The sequence below is a fragment of the Sorghum bicolor genome, chromosome 10 (assembly GCF_000003195.3).
Source record: "Sorghum bicolor cultivar BTx623 chromosome 10, Sorghum_bicolor_NCBIv3, whole genome shotgun sequence".
Taxonomy (NCBI): domain Eukaryota; kingdom Viridiplantae; phylum Streptophyta; class Magnoliopsida; order Poales; family Poaceae; genus Sorghum; species Sorghum bicolor.
The window spans coordinates 44,917,391-44,938,376 of NC_012879.2; positions in this window are offsets into that span (position 1 = coordinate 44,917,391).

Consider the following 20,986-nt stretch of genomic DNA (forward strand, 5'->3'; position numbering starts at 1 on the left):
GGCAGACTATAGGGACGAGTTAGCGGCAGGTAGATCTAGTAGGGGCTGACAAGGCGAGGGGCGGGGCGGATCCCATGCTCGTGGGGGTGGGGCATGGACTCCTTGCGCGGGGAACGGACGAAGGGCGGTCCTCCGTGCAGGCGAGTGGCGCAGGGGCGAGTTGGTTGGGTGGTCTTCTGTACGGGGCGAGTGGGGCAGGGGGGAGTTGGTTAGGGGTGGGTTGAGTTTCCTTTTCTTTTCTTTTTTTATTTTTCTCTATGGTGGCGCGGGTGGTGGGCTCGGCGTCCGGACGCGTTGCAGGCGCCGGACGTCCGGGCGCTAGCAGTTCCGCTTCTTTGACGAGTGTCAAACTCTTTGCTGAGTGTATTCTATCAGGCACTCAGTGAAGATGACACTTGCCGAGTAGCTAATTAATTAGTTTACAGTTTTCTATATATAATAACTAATTTTTGCAAAATTTAAACATCTAAAAAACAATACATAAGCAGACGTGTTCCACAAAATTTAAACATCTATTCATCGATTTTATAGATTCAATATATATTGTTTATTTTATATAAAAACAATACATAAGTTGATGCTTGAAAAAGTATGCATGAGACCGTGACCAGAAGGAGAAGCTGAATCGAGTCGCTAGAAACTAAACATGAAAATGTGAGTCACTAGAACCATAAAAATATGGCTTCTTGTGGCTCATACTCACAAAATTGATAACAAAACTTCCATCGGAACCGTTTTATCAAACGTTTACCAAAACACATTTATTAGCTCTACTACAGAAAATGCTCGGCGAGATGAGCTAGAGCCAGGACCTCTCTTATAAGACGTGTGAGAGAGCTACCAACACTACTGGAGATGCCCTCTTTGACGAGTGTAAAACTCTTTGCTGAGTGTATTCTATCAGACACTCAGTAAAGATGACACTTGCCGAGTAAATACATGCTTTGCTGAGTAAATACACTCGGCAAAGAGGGCATCTTTGTCGAGTATCCAAGGTTGACAAGAGGAAAAAACTTAGCTAGGAAGGCGGTGGAGCAGATATCCCTGTTGATGGTAGATAAGTACTCTTTTTAACCATCAATATAGTATGAGAAAGGACTAAAATCAGAATACCATCTAGCTATTGGGTTATTATTAACAGAGTTACACAAGTTTTGGTGAATGTCTATTTATGCAGGATTTTAGCTGAAAATAACCAAAGATAGTCCACATGTCAGGTTTATATAGAGAGAATACCGCGAACGTCAAATCTAGAAGGTTCCAGGAGGCTCCAAAGCAAACAAGAAGCGAATCGGGTCCGGTAGCCAGGCAACTGCCTAGAGGGCTTGGGTGCCCGCCCCGATATCTCCACCAATCAGAGTCAACCTCGCAGATCCTACCTCCACTGACTTTGAGGAGTAATCTTGAGCGCACGTTTAAGTCGGTTTGATCAAGAGCTGCGGTGCTTTCTAAGGGGCTATAAATACAAGCCTGACCTGAGAGGCATCTCCTTCAGTAGCTACACCTACAACAAAAACTAGGGTTTCATCAAGTAGAGAAGTAGAGGTCCCTCTAGATCTTCTAGTTCTAGTTCTAGTTCATCAGTTCTAGTTCTTCTAGTTCTAGTTCTAATTGTCTAGAAAAGAGGGAGAGAAAGCCAAGGAAGAGCTGGATCTGTCGGATCTTCCTCAACATTGTATATTTGTAGCAACCAATTCATCTTTGGTTAATCTCCAAGTACTTCAATTCTATAATTCCTGAATTCTTTATTTAATCTATATATGCTTTTAAGTTATTTATTAGATCGCCACTTGCATCAAGTGCTCTAGTTCTTAGTGACACTAGAGTAGTAATTAATAGGTTAAGCATGGTGCTTAGTCTTACAATTACTTGGAATTGCACCCAATCCAGCGTATTGTTGTGGTAGCCTTAGGATCGTGACTGTCCTGACGGCCGATGTATTCCACCATATTCAGATTGGTGTTTTAGGGCCGTAGTCAGAGTTTCCGAACCCCCATCTTATCCCTTTCTGTGGTTAGTGTTCTGATGTCCCAAGATAAGTAACCTTAGAGCAAATCCTGATTCCTAGATCAACCTATAGAACACTTAGGAAAATTCCTCTCTACCCTACAAAATTATAAATATAGTTATCCTTGGGCGATCTAAATCTTAACTGGTACACTTCACGTTCCCCATGGAAAATCGATACCTTGGAATACTCTCGGGTGAAAGCTACATCGGTATTCGTACGCTTGTGGATTTTTCTGTGTGCGTTCGAAATACCCAACAAGCTTTCTAGCGCCGTTGCCGGGGAATGGTAGCTGTTTTAGAATGAAACCAAGTTCGTCCAAGTTTTCTTTTTCATTTACCACCTTTTTATTTTTATTACTTCTTTTCAACAATAACCTAAATTCCACACCCATTTATCAATATGCTACACCCATGAGCACAAGCTTAGAGCCACTAGAGTCCATGATTTTCACATCTATGAGCTATGCTCATGTTTGGTTGCAATAGGTCAAAACCAACCATCTTCTATAGCCAAAGTCATATCTTCGGATCAAATAGGTAATGAACTTTTGGCTACGCTTAGGGAATCTTTTAATCTTCCTATAAATTTAGGTTTAGACCTAGCCTTACACGACCCTGTTCTTGTTCAACATCTTTATACGGGTTTTGATAATATCACCTTTGGAGGGGTTTTCCTTTCTTTACCCATTAGTGAGGTGAGGTTTGTCCTTATTATTAGTAGGCACACTCCTTGCACTAGCCTTCATGATGAAATTCTAGAAGTAGATAAGGAAACATCCCCCAAAGTAGAAAAGGAAGTTTTCATAGCCACTTTACAAACAGTCCAATCCCATGATTCGGCTATCCTTCGCAAACTAGTAGAACTCCAAATCCTCTAAGGGAAGAAGTAATTCTACCTTTAGAAATTCTTTCCAATCATTTTGGAAGGAGTTTAAACTTTCGGCTTCATAAGAGACCTTTTAGTGCATATAGTTTGAATCTTCAAAAGATACCTCTTAGAAAGCTTTCTAAATCTGATCCCCATGAAGGAAATTTAGGAAGATTGAAGGATGGCAAGTCTAGTGATGCCATAGTAGGAGAGGAGAACCACCTAGAAGACAATCCTATCTTCTCTCCTTCTATGACCACACTAGGCGACTTCTATGAACCCATCCTTTACCCTAATGAATCCTATAGTGCTCTTTCTCCTAAACCTCCTGACAATCTTGAAAATCCATCTACACATCTCACACATAGGAACCATCTAGACCATCAGGAGGATCGAGAAGAGAAACATCAATGGATAAAGAGCATTAAAACCTAATATTCTATTGCCATTGAATGTGTGGACAAGGCCTTATATGAGACCAATTCGAAAGGCAATCTAAGAGAAGTTTTGGACATTTATTACAAATCACCTTTGGAAGTTGAAAATGATAGAGACTTCAATGAGCAAGGAAGCTGCTACATAAACACTTCATCAAGTCTTTGCTCGTATGAGACAAATCCCAATTCAATTGGTCTCTCCAACCTTTTCACATTTAAGATCTCAAACCACCTCATTTTTTTACTTACAGAATTTTCAAAAGGGTGGTTGTCGATGCATATGTATATCATAAATACTGCAGATCTCATTGTGCTCTTAAGGTTGGTGTTGGAAGGGAAACCACTTCACCAAATCACATCTTGAAGGTTTCATGTTGATGGTAGATAACTCCGAATTTTAACTCTCAACTAGACATGAAAATGGATCTATATGCAAAACACCTAGTAGATATAGGGTTATCATTGACAGAATTCTACAAGTTTTGGTGATTGTCTATTTCTACAGGGGCTTATCAGAATAAGAACAAAAGGAGGCCCACATGTTAGATTTATATAGAGAGAATACATGAAATGTTAACTCAGGAATACTGTAGAAGACACGAGAAGGCAACCCTGCAAAGTGGGGCCTCCCTGTCAGCCAGCCAGGGGCGGGCGCCCCACGTGGCAGCGGCCGCCCGGGGGCAGAGGCCAATCAGATCCATTCTCGCGGATTAGCCTCCACCAAGTTTAAGGATTAATCTTAAGCTCATGCTTAAGCCGGTTTGATCTAAGGGCTATGGTTATAACTAGGGGGTGGAAAGATTAGTACCGCATTGCTAGTTTATGGTAGAGGAGGGGTTGGATGCCCCCTATAAATACAAGCCTAACCCCCATGGGGAGTAGCTAATTTTGAAGATTTAATTCATATTTTCTAGAGAGAATTAGTCAGAGAGGGGTCCCTAAAATGGATCTGTCTCTTTTGGCTTTTAGCAACAAGAGAGGTTGAGAGAGTATAGGGTGGAGATAGAAGTGGAGGATGCCCGGCTTATCGGTGTCTTCTTCCTTGTATTTGTAGGATCAAGTCTCCTTACCTGAGGCTTGGTTCTAGAATCATTCGGCAATTCAGCTTCTAATACTAGTAAGTTATTGTTCATATTGTTCTTTGGTTTATGAGTTTACTTTATTCGCTTGCACTTGGGAATAGAGTAATCGTTCATAGTGTAAGCGTGGTGCTTGGGCTAGGAACACTCATAGATACTCCCTATCTGGCCGGATTTGTGGTAGCCTTTTCGGGGAAGTGACAATCCTCTAGGGTCTCAGTAATCCATGTCCCGTCAGGAGGTAAGGTAGGGTACGTGGTACTAGGGTTAAGCACTCTCTGAGGTGTCTCTTTTCTCTAGTTACTGACCTTAGAACAATATCTACATAGCTTACTATAACATCCCAGATTTTTACGTAAACCAAAAATACAAGCTTTTTAAAATTTTTCCCATAATCGTGTGAAGCATATAGTTTTTAGATCTAACTCAAAACTAACTAACTAATAAAACGTTGCATTCATATAGAGTTGCTTGTAGGCAAGTGCCGTTGTTCGTGAGTCGTCTTGAGTTGGGTCTTGTTTGGGGTTTTGAGTTTCTTTTGGAGTACACAAATCTGTAGCAAGTTCTTCTCAAAATCATCATTGAGCCTATCTCAAAGGTGAAGTGAATCCCTTCGCAACCTCCTCCCTCCTTGATCTCATCTCAAATCTCCACCGGTAAATCTATCTTGAATTTTTGGCAACTCATCTTAATCTTTTTTCCTTTTCCTCTCAACCATTTTAGCAAATGGTAGAAAATCTTCCATCTTTTTTCTCCAAATAGAAATTGGAATATTCTTTTCCCTCTTCGTCTCCTTGAAGTATAAATGGGAAAAACATTCTTATTCCTCTTGGGCTCAACCTCTCAACCAGCCCACCACTCTCTCCCCCTTTTTCCCTCACTCGCCAGCCCAGCCGACCAACTGGCCTAGTCGGCCTCCCCAACCCCCGCCGGCCCAGCTCTCCCTCTGGTCCTGCACACCCACCCCGACCCATCCTCTCCCCCTTTTGCCTCAGCCTGCACGGAGGACGGGGCCCAGCCTTTGCCCTCGACCCATGCTCAGGAGGCAACGACCCACACGCCACCCCTTCCCCCTTGGCCCAGCTGGAGGCCCGTTTTCACACCCCTGCCTCTCGCAACTGGCAATCCTAGGGGCGACTCCTACCCAAAGCAGCCGCCGCTGCCACCCCAAGGAGGAGGCCCGTGCGCGCCTGCCCTCTCCCCCTCGATGTCCGTGCTGATGCGCTCCACGTGTCCCAACATGGGCACAGACGCCAGAGATGGTCGTGCTGCCCTAGGAACCCTAGACGCGTAGTATAAGAGCCCCTAGCACCGAGGCTGCTCTCCTCCATTCCCAGACCGCACCGCCACTTCTCTGCTCCATCCCTTCTAGCTGTCGTGCCGCCTCCTTGCTCCTGCCCAGCCGTCGCACTGCCCTTTGCCATGGCTGAGCCGGCAGCCAAGCCTGCGATAGTGAGGCGCCATCGCGCCACCAGCTACAGCCTACATCGACGTGCAGCACTCCGCTCCAAGGTCGCGACCCCGACGAAGCTCCCCGTCGACCACCGCGCCAAGCGCATCTGTCTACAATGAACCAGGACCAGCCTCGACGAGGGGGTTGCTGTGCTGAACTCCCTCCACCATCGACATGCCCCGACGCCGCACGCCAGCCTCTGCTCCACCATGCCCTGCTTTGACCCCATGTCCGCGACGTCGCCCGGTGCTCCATCGAAAAACTCCACCACGGCCACGCCAGGATGCCGTGATGGTCACTGCATCAGCGCCGGCCATGGTGATCACAACCCCGACCACGACGTCGTGCTTAGCTTGCCACGGTGATCGCGAACTTCTCCCTTTGCTGGCAACCGATCATCACTGTATGTGTAGCTCAACCTCAGCAGCAGCAGCACCCCATTGTTGACACTTCCTAACACCACTTGAATACTAGGTTGTCATCCCTAGCATGGCACTAGAGTGTACTATGGTATTTATACGCACACAGATAAATCCGCAAGCGCACGGATACCGTTGTAGCTTTTACCTGGTTAAAGGTTTTATCATATCCACAGGGAAACGGGAGAACCAACTACGCTCTAACTAAACCAATATAGATAGATAGGTGTAAATAGGAAAGATGGTAGAATTGAATAAGAACAATATTAAAGGTAATATAACAATGGGTGATAATATGGGTATAGAGAGTAGAGCAATCTAATATATGGGCGATGGTAGGAGTATAGAGAGGATAACTATGGTTTCTCTACTTCAAAGGGGTATGTCTATGTCTGGGACGAACCACGTGATAAGAATACACCACAAAGGATGCTTATCTGTCTCACCCATATTTTAAGAACAAAATAGGATGCATAAAAGACTCATATGTGTCCCAGAAACAGTCGCACACATAAGTAGACAAATCTCAAATGTACCATTGCAGTGTTTATTACATAGCGGAATATAATATATCACATAGTCTCATACCAAAATGATAGCATAAAGTAAACAACGCTCTCGACGGAAGCTCCACACAGGGACACTGTTGACTCCAAACCTAGTACTCATAGCTGTAATCCTCATTCCAGTCATCTTTATTATCATATCCTGAGGTGTTGGGAAATTGCAAGAGTGAGCACATTTCGTACTCAACAAGTATAACCAGGGGTTCATGAGGCTCAAATAGTTGACACTGGTTTGACTGCATTTAGCTTTTAATAGTGGATAGCATATTCATAATTAAATGGCAATTGTCAAGGTAGCATAAATAATCCATTAATCCCATGATCAAGTGTAAGCATAATTAATCCATAGCATAAATGATAATCAAATGATCATAATAACATAATAAGCTCATCATCTTAATGTAGATGTCCCCAAGGCCGCTCCTGACCGTGAGCTCGGCTAGTATACCAGTTTTACACTCTGCAGAGGTTGTACATCTTTACCCATGAGTCATGATTTACCCTTTCACCCGAGGTAGCTAATCTCTTAACCCTCTTTCTAGGGAGGTCGGCAGGGATCACTATGAAGTCTTTCAAAAGTTCGTCTAACAAGTTAGGGCCGCAAGGTTTCCTTTGCGCGCAGATATAGAGCCCCCCTTCCGATGGCACAATGACTCGCAGCCTATACTCATACAGACAGAGGCCACACTATACCCAAAATGGTTCAGCCCCTCTGCCCTTTCGGGTAACCTCTAACAAGCTAGAAAAGGGCTTCATACTGAGCTAAAGCCAGAGCCATTATAGCCCTCATGGTTGCACTGTTATCCCGGGTGATCACGTACAGACAAGATCTCATACAGTTATTTGACATTCTTTTATGTTCATTGCATAGCTATTAATCATCTTACAAGATCATGGATTATATCAAGCAATAGCACATCTACACCAAATGCATATCAAGTAGGAAGCAAGGAATCCAGGTAACAATCATCTATGATTTTGCTAAGGTCGACAAGGTGATAGCATGCATATGATATTATGTGTACTTAAGTGAATAGGTAACAAGAATGATCCCAAGTTATACTTGCCTTGCTCAAAGCTCTCCTGAGCCTGCTGGTCTTCTAAATCTTGGTCTTGATCACCAACGTACGGCTCACCGTCTAATCCCAATCATCAATCAACAACACGCAATCCAATGTAGACAATCATACACGAAGCAAACAAGATATAATTAGAACAATACACCAAACAGTGGTAAAACAAATATAAAAGTTTATCAAAATATTCTACGCAGCGCTATGATCATATAAACGTAAAGTTCACGAAAATCGGATTTAAAACATGGGAGATATGAATTTTCTAGGATTTCCTATAGAGAAATAATTAATTAAATGCTACTGCAGAATTAAAAAGTTTCAAAACAGTAAACTAATACTTCTAACATGTAGAGATCGTAAATACGGACCTAACGAAATTTGAATGGACAAAAACGGAGTTAAAATGAATATTTTATAAGCATTATAAGATCAGTGGCAAATCTGTAATTTCTGGAAACGTAAACTGAGTTGAACCGGAATACGCTTTCAGACACAGAAAACGTATTTCTTCCAGGACGCCAGGGACCGCGGCTTAAATACCCCAGAATCCCAGGGACTCTTTAGCAAGATGGCGGCCGAAAGGGTATGATCTATTAGGGGCCATTGGATGACGATCGGACGGCTCAGAAACCAGCAGGGTGGCCTCGGCGGCGGGCCGGCCGGTTCCCAGCTCCGGCACGGTGGCGCGCCATGGGCGCCACCCGGAGCTCGTCGGCGCACAATGACTTCTCGTTTCCGAGCACCGTTTCGCGAAAGGAAAACACCACGGGGTAGAGGAGCTCACCGCGAACGTACCTAGGGGCTTGGCTCGGGCCGAGAGAGGTCAGGGAGTTGGGGTCACGCGCGGTGGCGGAAGAGTTCACGGTGAGATCCAAACGCGAGAGAGTACGGCGATTAGGGCTCGGTTTCTCCCCTTGGACGCAAAGAGGGAGCCGCGGGGTTGGCCTAGGACTTTATGGGGCTCGGTTTTGCGCGTGTTGGCAAGAAATCCCGAGAAATCGGGTTTGATTTGCTCCCGGCCATGTCCAGCTCGGTTACGACTTGGAGAAGAAGGAAGCCAGGGCGCTGACAGGTGGGGCCAGAGCAGCAGAGAGAGAAAGGGACGGGACCCGGTCGTCAGCCAGCCAAGCGAGAAGGGAGGGAGTGCTGCGCGCGCGGGCCTGGCTGCTGGGAGGCACTGGCCGCGCCGTGGGCCTTGCGGGAGGAGAGAAGGGGGAGGGGGTACTGAGCCGATCCGCGGTCTGGGCCGCAGTGGGGAAGAGAGAGGGGGTTTTGGCCGGGCTGCGGGGGGGGGGGGGGGAACCAGGGGCTCCTCCCCTTTTCTTTTTATTTATTATTTTTTTCAATTCTTTTCCAAAGCATTTTTTTCCAAAGACTTTTTAAATAGAATTTTGAGAGCAAATATATTCCAACAAGAGTCAGCAGCACAATTAAATACAGATGCTCCAGCATGAATGCAAATTCAAGTTTCTAAACTTATGATGAGTTTTTAATTTGACAAAAATTATTTATTTACTAGATTAAATGCCCACAACAATACTTAAATAAATTCAATTAATTCCTATTAATTGAAATCAAATTTTTGGGTGTTACATTATCCATAGGCCGATAAACCCTACCCGTCTTGCTAACAGGAGGTGGACTACAGGGGACCAACGTAACTGTCACCTACGTGGCCTACCACACGATCCAGCTAGACAGGGGATATCCACAAGTAATCGAGGTCTAAGCACCTCGCTTACACCTATACTACAACTCTCACCTATAGCGTCCTATAGATTAAAGTACTCAAAAGAGTTGTGAACCAGAACATACATAGATAGTAATTGCATAATGAATTAGAAGTAGATTACCAGAGTCATCCCATGAGCAAGCTTGATTAGAACTTGATCATGGTGAAGTACAACTGGAGGAAGAACCGACAGGCCGGCCTCTCCTCCAATCCTCCCTCGCTCTCCATCTCACTACTATCTAGATCTACTCTAGTTTAGAGAAGAGAGGAGAGCTCTCATCTCCAAACCCTAGCTTTTGCTCTGTCTATGAATAATGAATAAGGATCAAGGGGTGCCTCCTCTAGGGGCCAGGTGGTCTGCTTATATAGTCCTTCCAAATGAATGTGGGCCATCGGATCAAACCGACATTAATCACAGGGTTTTCCTTGATCCTTTAGGTCGGTGGAGCATAATCCGCGAGACTCAACCTGATTGGTTCCTATAGCAGGGCGGGCACCCAAGGGGGGAGGGCAGGCGCCCTGCCCCCGAGCCCGCTCGGCTTCCCATTCGTTCCAGTGGCTTCTGGAGTCTTCTAGATGATAGAAAATTGCGCGGTACATTAATATCTCTATGTAAACCCGACATGTGGGCCTTTCCTCCATATTTCCTGATAACCCCCTGCAGAAATAAACAAACACCAAAACTCGTGGAATTCTGTCAGATAAAACCGTAAGTCTAGGTGTCGGTTGCATTTGGATCCTTTTCTTTATTTATTTGATGATTAAATTTGATACTTAAGGACCGTCAACCACTCCCCCAAGCTTACCTCTTGCTCGTCCCTGAGCAAGGATGGACTCAAGAGTTTCTGCAGTGGTTTCATGCCTTAAAGGTACACATGCGTTCAAGCAAGATCTCATCTTTGAGTTAGAGTAAACTGTTAAGACTTAAAACTTACTCATTTTACCTTTCACCATGGGGCTTGCAACCATTACTTGTGTCTTGAGCAGTTAAAAGATAGAACGGTCAAGTCAAGCACCATGTCTCTTGTTCTTGATCAACTATAGCTCTGGAGTTTTTTGCAGATTTTCAAATAAAACTCATAGATTCCTGTATGACTCTCTCTAGTCTCTCTTTTGTGGTATTTCTGGATCCTCACCAAGGCAGTGATGGTGTATGCCTTCTCTCAAAGTATGTAGTATTTGTGGTATGAGGCATAGTGATATTGCCTTCTCTCTCACCCTACTCTAATAAGGTTTTGATATCTGGAGCTCATAGGTGCGAGACAGCTAATACATACTTACAAGACATTTATTGCATAGTCAAACCATGGATCCAGAGAAACAAGTCAATAAGTCAAATCAAGATGTGCATGTGTGGCGAATGAATGGTGTATGGTGATGATGGTGATAATGGTGAAAACAATGGTGAAAGTCTAATTCTACTTTTGCTCTTTTGAGGGGATACATACCTTTCTTGCACTTTGAAGCTTCTTGAGGGGAATGAGATGGTCTATATTTTCTTTTTCTTTTCCCTCAGGTGGGTATCTTGTACCCCTAATTCTACTGTCGGACACTTGTCCATTTTTACCTCTCGTCTCACTTTTTCTTTTTCTTCGAGGTTCCGGGCACTTGCCCCTTTATACTTCCTCGTATTTTTTTCTCTTTTTTTAGAGCAATCACCCTCCTGGAATAATATAGCAAGTGGTAGTAACCAAGATAACTCGGGCATTTATTTCACAGGGGAAAAATAGAAATGTTTTTGTTTATTCTCTCCCGAATTAGGAGTAGAATATTTTTGGGTGGTTCTGGAGATGGAAAGGAGTGGATGTATGTGGATGCGTACTTCTGGAGTAGAAGCAGTATGTATGAGTGAACATGCAAGTGAATCTTGATTTTAACCGCATGACAAGCTCCTAAGGGTCTACACAGCTTGACCACACTCAATGCTCATAAGCAGTAAAAAGTAAATGTGTGGCTCAAAGTGTAGCAAGCATGTATATATAGCTGTGGTAGGATTTTAAACTCTCATCATACAGGAACTCATCATGCAACATTTTAAAGATTTTCAAAGATAAAATTCTCCAGAATTCTAGCATCTCTAGGAACAGATAAATAGCAGCTCAATCTTCCCATATCGTATCCATTAACAACTTAGACTTTAGATCAAGTACTCTTCCCACAAGTTCAGGTTTAGAGCAAATCTTAATTTATAACAGTCATGCCTAAACTTGAGAGAGATTTCAATTTTGAGAACTAGTCATGGCAGAGCAACTATTCATCATTTCTATGTGAGAGCTTATCATGAGGGTTCATAGCAAACTTTATTTATTTATTTATTTAGCAAACTAAGCAAAGATATATATATATATATATATAAGCATAAAATCTTTATTTGGGTTTTTATGATTATGCATCTTTTTATTATTTGAGTAAAGTATAAACGCGAGTAGAAACACTTAGCTGGATAAATGGGGGTGCTCTCCCCCAAGCTGGATTTTGACGTAATTTCTTCTGATGTAGCTAGCAGGTGACGGAGGTGTATTTGAATGTCGGCAGCACCCTGTCAGCGATTACTATGTCCTCCACCGGCTAGTCTTCTTTGATCCTTGAATTCTATGGAGCTCAAATAGACAACAAAGCTTTGTGGAACTAGTTAAGTGTTAGCATAAAATCTCTTAGCCTTTATTATATTGAGATTCCTCCTAATAAATTTTATTTATTGAGCAGGATCATGCACTTATTATTTTTATATTTTTATTGTAAGATGAAAACATATTTATTTTATGCCACCACAGTCAATATACCTATGGGTTTTAAACCACAAGTCTACTCACATGGGGCTTTAGATTTCATGATGCAGTGCAACGAACAAATATTTTTGTTTTCTTTTCTAATGCTAATGTGGAAAAGTAGATATGCTAATGCAAGTGATGGAATAAAAAGGAAAAGGAATGCAGAAAAGATAAATATGGATAACTAACGATCTTACCTTTTGGCGAGGGTTCAATGTTTTAAGTCTTCTAAACAAGACTTCTCACCATGTTCATTCTTTAGGTGCGTCATTTGATTCAGGTGTGGACCTTGACGTCTGCACCTCTTGATACGGTGTCACCTATGTTCTTTGGTTGCCCAGCAGTTTGAAGTGCGGTGTTGGCAGTATCTTGCTCAGTGTGTTTGTGCTCGTAGATCCAGGTCCTTCACTTGGTGGAGTCTGGGAGTTGTAAAACTCCTCCATGTTTTGCACGAAGTGTACCTGCTCATAGAGACAAGGCAGAGATCAAGTGCATGGGCCCTGTTGGTGGAAAACACCAACAGAACCAAAAGTGTATTTGTTCTGCTCTAACCTTAAGCATAGTGAGCAAGACAAAGTTGATGGATACTAAGATCATGAGTGTAGCATTTAAAACAATTGTCAGATCAGATCGCTCAACCTTATGGAAAGATAATCTATCTATGTTTATGTTTTATTTTTTTATATATATCTTCCAAAGATTGAGTGTGCAACATTTTAGCTCATATCATTAGAAGTGTGGGATCACAAACATGTTGAATTGATTGGGTTGGTTCACCTAGAGTTGTAAATCATACATGTTTGTCTTTTTTATTCATATGAACTCTAGAACCAAGGAGAAGCTTATAAAAGTGATAGTCAAGTACCTTAAGATGTTACCTTACTTGAACAATGATGGTACAGTATCACCTTGTGGAAGCTTTCCTTTCTTAGCGGTTGTGCATCGTGTTTGTGGCACCCTCCATGGATCATCTCTTATGACCTACGTCTTCCTTGTGTAAATTGTTAAACTTGATGTGTCTCTCTCTTTGTCTCCAATGTGAGTTTATCTTAGGACTTCCCAGGTTGATATTGAAAGTTTTCCTACAGGGGTTAGTCCAACAAAATATCCAATATCTACTATAGCATACTATCGGCTCAAAAATCAACCTAGACACCATGTCTAATTTGATTTAGGAGAGCATTTTAACCTAAGCACCATGCTTAATTTAAAATCCCTTGGAAGTAAGATCATCATTCCTAAACTAAGCACCATGCTTAATTAAGAGATAAATGAAACTACTCCAAACCTAGACACATACTAAAGCAAATAAAGGTAGCATGAGAGCATTTATAGAGATCTACTCAAGTGGAGATGAAGTAGTGTTATTAATATTTAACCAATTGAGCATGTCTCAAAGGTAGGGACAACCAACATAGCAACATGGCAAAGGATGTTTTTATGTAAAGTACTCCCCCAAGCTTGAATTTTGCAAAATTCAAGTATGGATTTAATTCAATGTTGTATGATGATTGGTTGGACATACCTAGTGCTTGTCATTTATCCAATCTTCTTGCTCCAATCCTGGAAAGGTTAGTGACAAGAATACCCGAAGGAATATTTTTACAATTATCCTTATATGCTCAATACACAAGGTAATGTTGCAAATAATTAAAAGCTCATGTTACGATCTGATCAGTGCTTATTTTAGGACACTAAGCTTGTCCTTGGGAAACCATCAATTTATGTCGGTGAAGTGGTTTCCCTTCCAACGCTGACCTATATCAAGATCAACTCAACGAGATCTGCAATATTTATTATAAACATATGCATCGACAACTGCCCTTTTAAAGTTTTTATAAATAGAAAGTAAGAGGGGGTTGGAGATCTCGAATGTGGTGATGTTGGAGAGACCAATAGATTGGGAAGATGTTGCATATGAGCATGGAGTAAACGAAGTGGCTATGAAATAAATTCCATGCTCATTAATGTTATCTTCGTCTCCAATCTGAACGTTCGGAGTTTCTCCTAGATTGGTCTCACCTATATCCTCTTCTGTAGTTGGATGAATCTCATCTTCAAAGGGAGTCAAGAACTCACCATTTGAAATTGAGCCAAAGTCAGAATCCATTAATGCTTCTTCCTTATCCATCCATTCTACACATTCTAGCCATTTAGAACTTGTGATCTGGAAAGGGGAGGTGTTAGAATTTTCTATACGACTTAGCTCTCCTTCTATGACATTACTTGACATGTCATCCTCATGGTCTTTATGACTCCTATGGTTTGATCGTCTTGATGGATTGCTAGGATCATCATGAGAGTGAAAAGGAGAGGGATAAGAGGGGTCTCTAAGGTCAAGGATGAATTTAGAATTTGTGAACATGGAAGGTGAGCAGATAGAATCTTCTATATGGTTTAGCTCTCCTTCACTTGATATTTCATCCTCGACTTCTTCATAAAAGGAACTAGGACATTCTCTAAGAGAACCATTATTGCAAGGATTTGAATTATCCCTGCTTGAAGGTCTCTTAGGCCAGTCTCAATGCATAGTTTCATGGCACAGTTACCAAGAGTATAAACTAGGTAACCGAGCCATAAGAGTTTTATGGGGATGAAACTTCTCTCTCATCTGATGAAACTCCTTCATTTAATGACCCTGCCAAATCAGCAATTTTGCTTATGTGACACCCTATTTAATGTGCATGACACTCTCATGAAACATGCATTGAGACTGGCCTTATGGAACCAGAAGTCTAAACCATCATCATCTGAAAGATTTAAGGTCGGAATTCCTTCCTCCCTTGGAGAATTTTGGGGTATTGATGGCTTAGGATCGATAGCTAAAGTTTGGGATTGAAGTGGTTGTGATCTGGCTATCGAAACTTCTTCTTCTTGTCTAGGAACTGGTTCTTTCTCTTTCTCAGGGATATAAATGCTAGGAGACTTTCCACTCAATGAATCAATTAAATCCCTAGCTTCACTAGCAGGTAGGTGATAGAAGGATCCTCTAGAGGCTGTATTTAAAGTTTGCTTATTTTCCCTACTAAGGCCCTCAAAAAATTGAATTAGAAGAACTTCTTCTGGAATAGAAAGCTTTGGGCCAGTGAGAGTAAGGTTAATAAAGCGGTCCCATGATTTGCCAAGAGATTCTTCTTCCAGTTGTCAAAAAGAAATAATCTCACGCCGAAGTTCTGCCACTTTGGAGATTGGAAAATATTTAAAAAGAAAACTATTATGTAACTCCTTCCATTCTCCATGAACACTCCCTACTTTGAGTTTGTGCCAATGTCTAGCTTTTCCCGTTAAAGAGAACAGAAAGAGCTTCCATTTAAGGGTCTCATCGGACATGCCTTCTATGCAAAGGAGGTCACAGACTCGATAAAACTCTCTTAGGTGTGTGTATGGGTTTTCCTCACCTTCTCCTGAGAAAGGTTGTTTTTGAACAAATTCTATGTATTCGGGGTCTATCTCAAAACTAGATGCTATGATAGGCTTTGAAGATTTTGGTGGTTCGAGATGTGTGCCCGTAGGTCTATGAAACTGATAGATGGACATGTTTGCATTCATGATAGACCAGAGATCAAGGATTAGATAAGAAGAAACAATAGCAGAGATGAGGCAAAGGATAAAAGGAAAAGTATTTGTTTTTATTTTGTAGAAAATGATTAAGCTAGTTCGTAGTCAACTCAGCAACCGTCTCCCCGGCAACGGCGCCAAAAATGCTTGTTGACACTTGCTAACACCACTTGAATACTAGGTTGTCATCCCCAGCATGGCACTAGAGTGTACTATGGTATTTATACGCACACAGATAAATCCGCAAGCGCACGGATACCGTTGTAGCTTTTACCCGGTTAAAGGTTTTATCGTATCCACAGGGAAACGGGAGAACCAACTACGCTCTAACTTAACCAAGACAGATAGATAGGTGTAAATAGGAAACATGGTAGAATTGAATAAGAACAATATTAAAGGTAAGATAACAATGGGTGATAATATGGGAATAGAGAGTAGAGCAATGTAATATATGGGCGATGGTAGGAGTATAGAGAGGATAACTATAGTTTCTCTACTTCAAAGGGGTATGTCTATATCTGGGACGAACCACGTGATAAGAATACACCACAAAGGATGCTTATCCATAGGCCGATAAACCCTACCCGTCCTGCTAACAAGAGGTGGACTACAGGGGACCAACGTAACTGTCACCAACGTGGCCTCCACACGATCCAGCTAGACAGGGGATATCCACAACTAATCTAGGTCTAAGCACCTCGCTTACACCTATACTACAACTCTCACCTATAGCGTCCTATAGATTAAAGTACTCAAAAGAGTTATGAACCAGAACATACATAGATAGTAATTGCATAATGAATTAGAAGTACATTACCAGAGTCATCCCATGAGCAAGCTTGATTAGAACTTGATCATGGCGAAGTACAACCGAAGGAAGAACCGACATGCCGGCCTCTCCTGCAATCCTCCTTCGCTCTCCATCTCGCTACTATCTAGATCTACTCTAGTTTAGAGAAGAGAGGAGAGCTCTCATCTCCAAACCCTAGGTTTTGCTCTGTCTATGAATAATGAATAAGGATCAAGGGGTGCCTCCTCTAGGGGCCAAGGGGTCTGCTTATATAGTCCTTCCAAATGAATGTGGGCCGTCGGATCAAATTGACATTAATCACAGGGTTTTCCTTGATCATTTAGGTCGGTGGAGCATAATCCGCGAGACTCAACCTGATTGGTTCCTGTAGCAGGGCAGGCACCCAAGGGGGGAGGGCGGGCGCCCTGCCCCCGAGCCCGCTCGGCTTCCCGTTCGTTCCCGTGGCTTCTGGAGTCTTCTAGATGATAGAAAATTGCGAGGTATGTTAATATCTCTATGTAAATCGACATGTGGGCGTTTCCTCCATATTTCCTAATAACCCCGTGCAGAAATAAACAAACACCAAAACTCGTGGAATTCTGTCAGATAAAACCCTAAGTCTAGGTGTCGGTTGCATTTGGATCCTTTTCTTTATTTATTTGATGATTAAATTTGATACTTAAGGACCGTCAACAACTCCCCCAAGCTTACCTCTTGCAAGGATGGACTCAAGAGTTTCTGCAATGGTTTCATGCCTTAAAGGTACACATGCGTTCAAGCAAGATCTCATCTCTGAGTTAGAGTAAACTGTTAAGACTTAAAACTTACTCATTTTACCTTTCACCATGGGGCTTGCAACCATTACTTGTGTCTTGAGCAGTTAAAAGATAGAACGGTCAAGTCAAGCACCATGTCTCTTGTTCTTGATCAACTATAGCTCTAGAGTTTTTGCAGATTTTCAAATAAAACTCATAGATTCCTGTATGACTCTCTCTAGTCTCTCTTTTGTGGTATTTCTGGATCCTCACCAAGGCAGTGATGGTGTATGCCTTCTCTCAAAGTATGTAGTATTTGTGGTATGAGGCATAGTGATATTGCCTTCTCTCTCACCCTACTCTAATAAGGTTTTGATATCTGGAGCTCATAGGTGCGAGACAGCTAATACATACTTACAAGACATTTATTGCATAGTCAAACCATGGATCCAGAGAAACAAGTCAATAAGTCAAATCAAGATGTGCATGTATGGCGAATGAATGGTGAATGGTGATGATGGTGATAATGGTGAAAACAATGGTGAAAGTCTAATTCTACTTTTGCTCTTTTGAGAGGATACATACCTTTCTTGCACTTTGAAGTTTTTTGAGGGGAATGAGATGCTCTATATTTTCTTTTTCTTTTCCCTCAGGTGGGTATCTTGTACCCCTAATTCTACTGTCGGACAATTGTCCATTTTTACCTCTCGTCTCACTTTTTCATTTCTTCGAGGTTCCGGGCACTTGCCCCTTTTTATTTCCTCGTATTTTTTCTCTTTTTTTTAGAGCACTCACCCTCCTGAAATAATATAGCAAGTGGTAGTAACCAAGATAACTCGAGCATTTATTTCATAGGGGAAAAATAGAAATGTTTTTGTTTATTCTCTCCCGGATTAGGAGTAGAATATTTTTGGGTGGTTCTAGAGATGGAAAGGAGTGGATGTATGTGGATGCGTACTTCTGGAGTAGAAGCAGTATGTATGAGTGAACATGCAAGTGAATCTTGATTTTAACCGCATGACAAGCTCCTAAGGGTCTACACAGCTAGACCGCACTGAATGCTCATAAGCAATAAAAAGTAAATGTGTAGCTCAAAGTCTAGCAATCATGTATATATAGCTGTGGTAGGATTTTAAACTCTCATCATACAGGAACTCATCTTGCAACATTTTAAAGATTTTTAAAGATAAAATTCTCCAGAATTCTAGCATCTCTAGGAACAGATAAATAGCAGCTCAACCTTCCCATATCGTATCCACTAACAACTTAGACTTTAGATCAAGTACTCTTCCCACAAGTTCAGGTTTAGAGCAAATCTTAATTCATAACAGTCATGCCTAAACTTGAGAGAGATTTCAATTTTGAGAACTAGTCATGGTAGAGCAACTATTCATCATTTCTATGTGAGAGCTTATCATGAGGGTTCATAGCAAACTTTATTTATTTATTTATTTAGCAAACTAAGCAAAGATATATATATATATATAAGCATAAAATCTTTATTTGGGTTTTTATGATTATGCATCTTTTTATTATTTGAGTAAAGTATAAACGCGAGTAGAAACACTTAGCTGGATAAATGGGGGTGCTCTCCCCCAAGCTGGATTTTGACGTAATTTCTTCTGATGTAGCTAGCAGGTGACGGAGGTGTATTTGAATGTCGGCAGCACCCTGACAGCGATTACTATGTCCTCCACCGGCTAGTCTTCTTTGATCCTTGAATTCTATGGAGCTCAAATAGACAACAAAGCTTTGTGGAACTAGTTAAGTGTTAGAATAAAATCTCTTAGCCTTTATTATATTGATATTATTCCTAATAAATTTTATTTATTTAGCAGGATCATGCACTTATTATTTTTATATTCTATTGTAAGATGAAAACATATTTATTTTATGCCACCACAGTCAATATACCTATGGGTTTTAAACCACAAGTCTACTCACATGGGGCTTTAGATTTCATGATGCAGTGCAATGAACAAATATTTTTGTTTTCTTTTCTAATCCTAATGTGGAAAAGTAGATATGCTAATGCAAGTGATGGAATAAAAAGGAAAAGGAATGCAGAAAAGATAAATATGGATAACTACCGATTTTACCTTTCGGCGAGGGTTCAATGTTTTAAGTCTTCTCAACAAGACTTCTCACCGTGTTCATTCTTTAGGTGCGTCATTTGATTCAGGTGTGGACCTTGACGTCTGCACCTCTTGATACAGTGTCACCTATGTTCTTTGGTTGCCCAGCAGTTTGAAGTGCGGCGTTGGCAGTATCTTGCTCAGTGTGTTTGTGCTCGTAGATCCAGGTCCTTCACTTGGTGGAGTCTGGGAGTTGTAAAACTCCTCCATGTTTTGCTCGAAGTGTACCTGCTCATAGAGACAAGGCAGAGATCAAGTGCATGGGCCCTGTTGGTGGAAAACACCAAGAGAACCAAAAGTGTATTTGTTCTTCTCTAACCTTAAGCATAGTGAGCAAGACAAAGTTGATGGATACTAAGATCATGAGTGTAGCATTTAAAACAATTGTCAGATCAGATCGCTCAACCTTATGGAAAGATAATCTATCTATGTTTATGTTTAATTTTTTTATATATATATCTTCCAAAGATTGAGTGTGCAACATTTTAGCTCATATGATAAGGAGTGTGGGATCACAAAGGTGGAAGGACTAAACATGTTGAATTGATTGGGTTGGTTAACCTAGAGTTGTAAATCATACATGTTTGTCTCTTTTATTCATATGAACGCTAGAACCAAAGAGAAGCTTATAAAAGTGATAGTCAAGTACCTTAAGATGTTACCTTACTTGAACAGTGATGGTACAGTATCACCTTGTGGAAGCTTTCCTTTCTTAGCGGTTGTGCATCGTGTTTGTGGCACCCTCCATGGATCATCTCTTATGAGCTACGTCTTCCTTGTGTAAATTGTTAAACTTGATGTGTCTCTCTCTTTGTCTCCAATGTGAATTTATCTCAGGACTTCCCAGGTTGATATTGATAGTTTTCCTGCAGGGGTTGGTCCAACAAAATATCCAATATCTACTATAGCATACTATCGGCTCAGAAATCAACCTAGACACCATGTATAATTTGATTTAGGAGGGCATTTTAACCTAAGCACCATGCTTAATTTAAAATCCCTTGGAAGTAAGATCATCATTCCTAAACTAAGCACCATGCTTAATTAACACATAAATGAAACTACTCCAAACCTAGACACATACTAAAGCAAATAAGGGTAGCATGAGAGCATTTATAGAGATCTAATCAAGTGGAGATGAAGTAGTGTGATTAATATTTAACCAATTGAGCATGTCTCAAAGGTAGGGACAACCAACATAGCAACATGGCAAAGGATGTTTTTATGTAAAGTACTCCCCAAGCTTGAATTTTGCAAAATTCAAGTTTGGATTTAATTCAATGTTGTATGATGATTGGTTGGACATACCTTGTGCTTGTCATTTATCCAATCTTCTT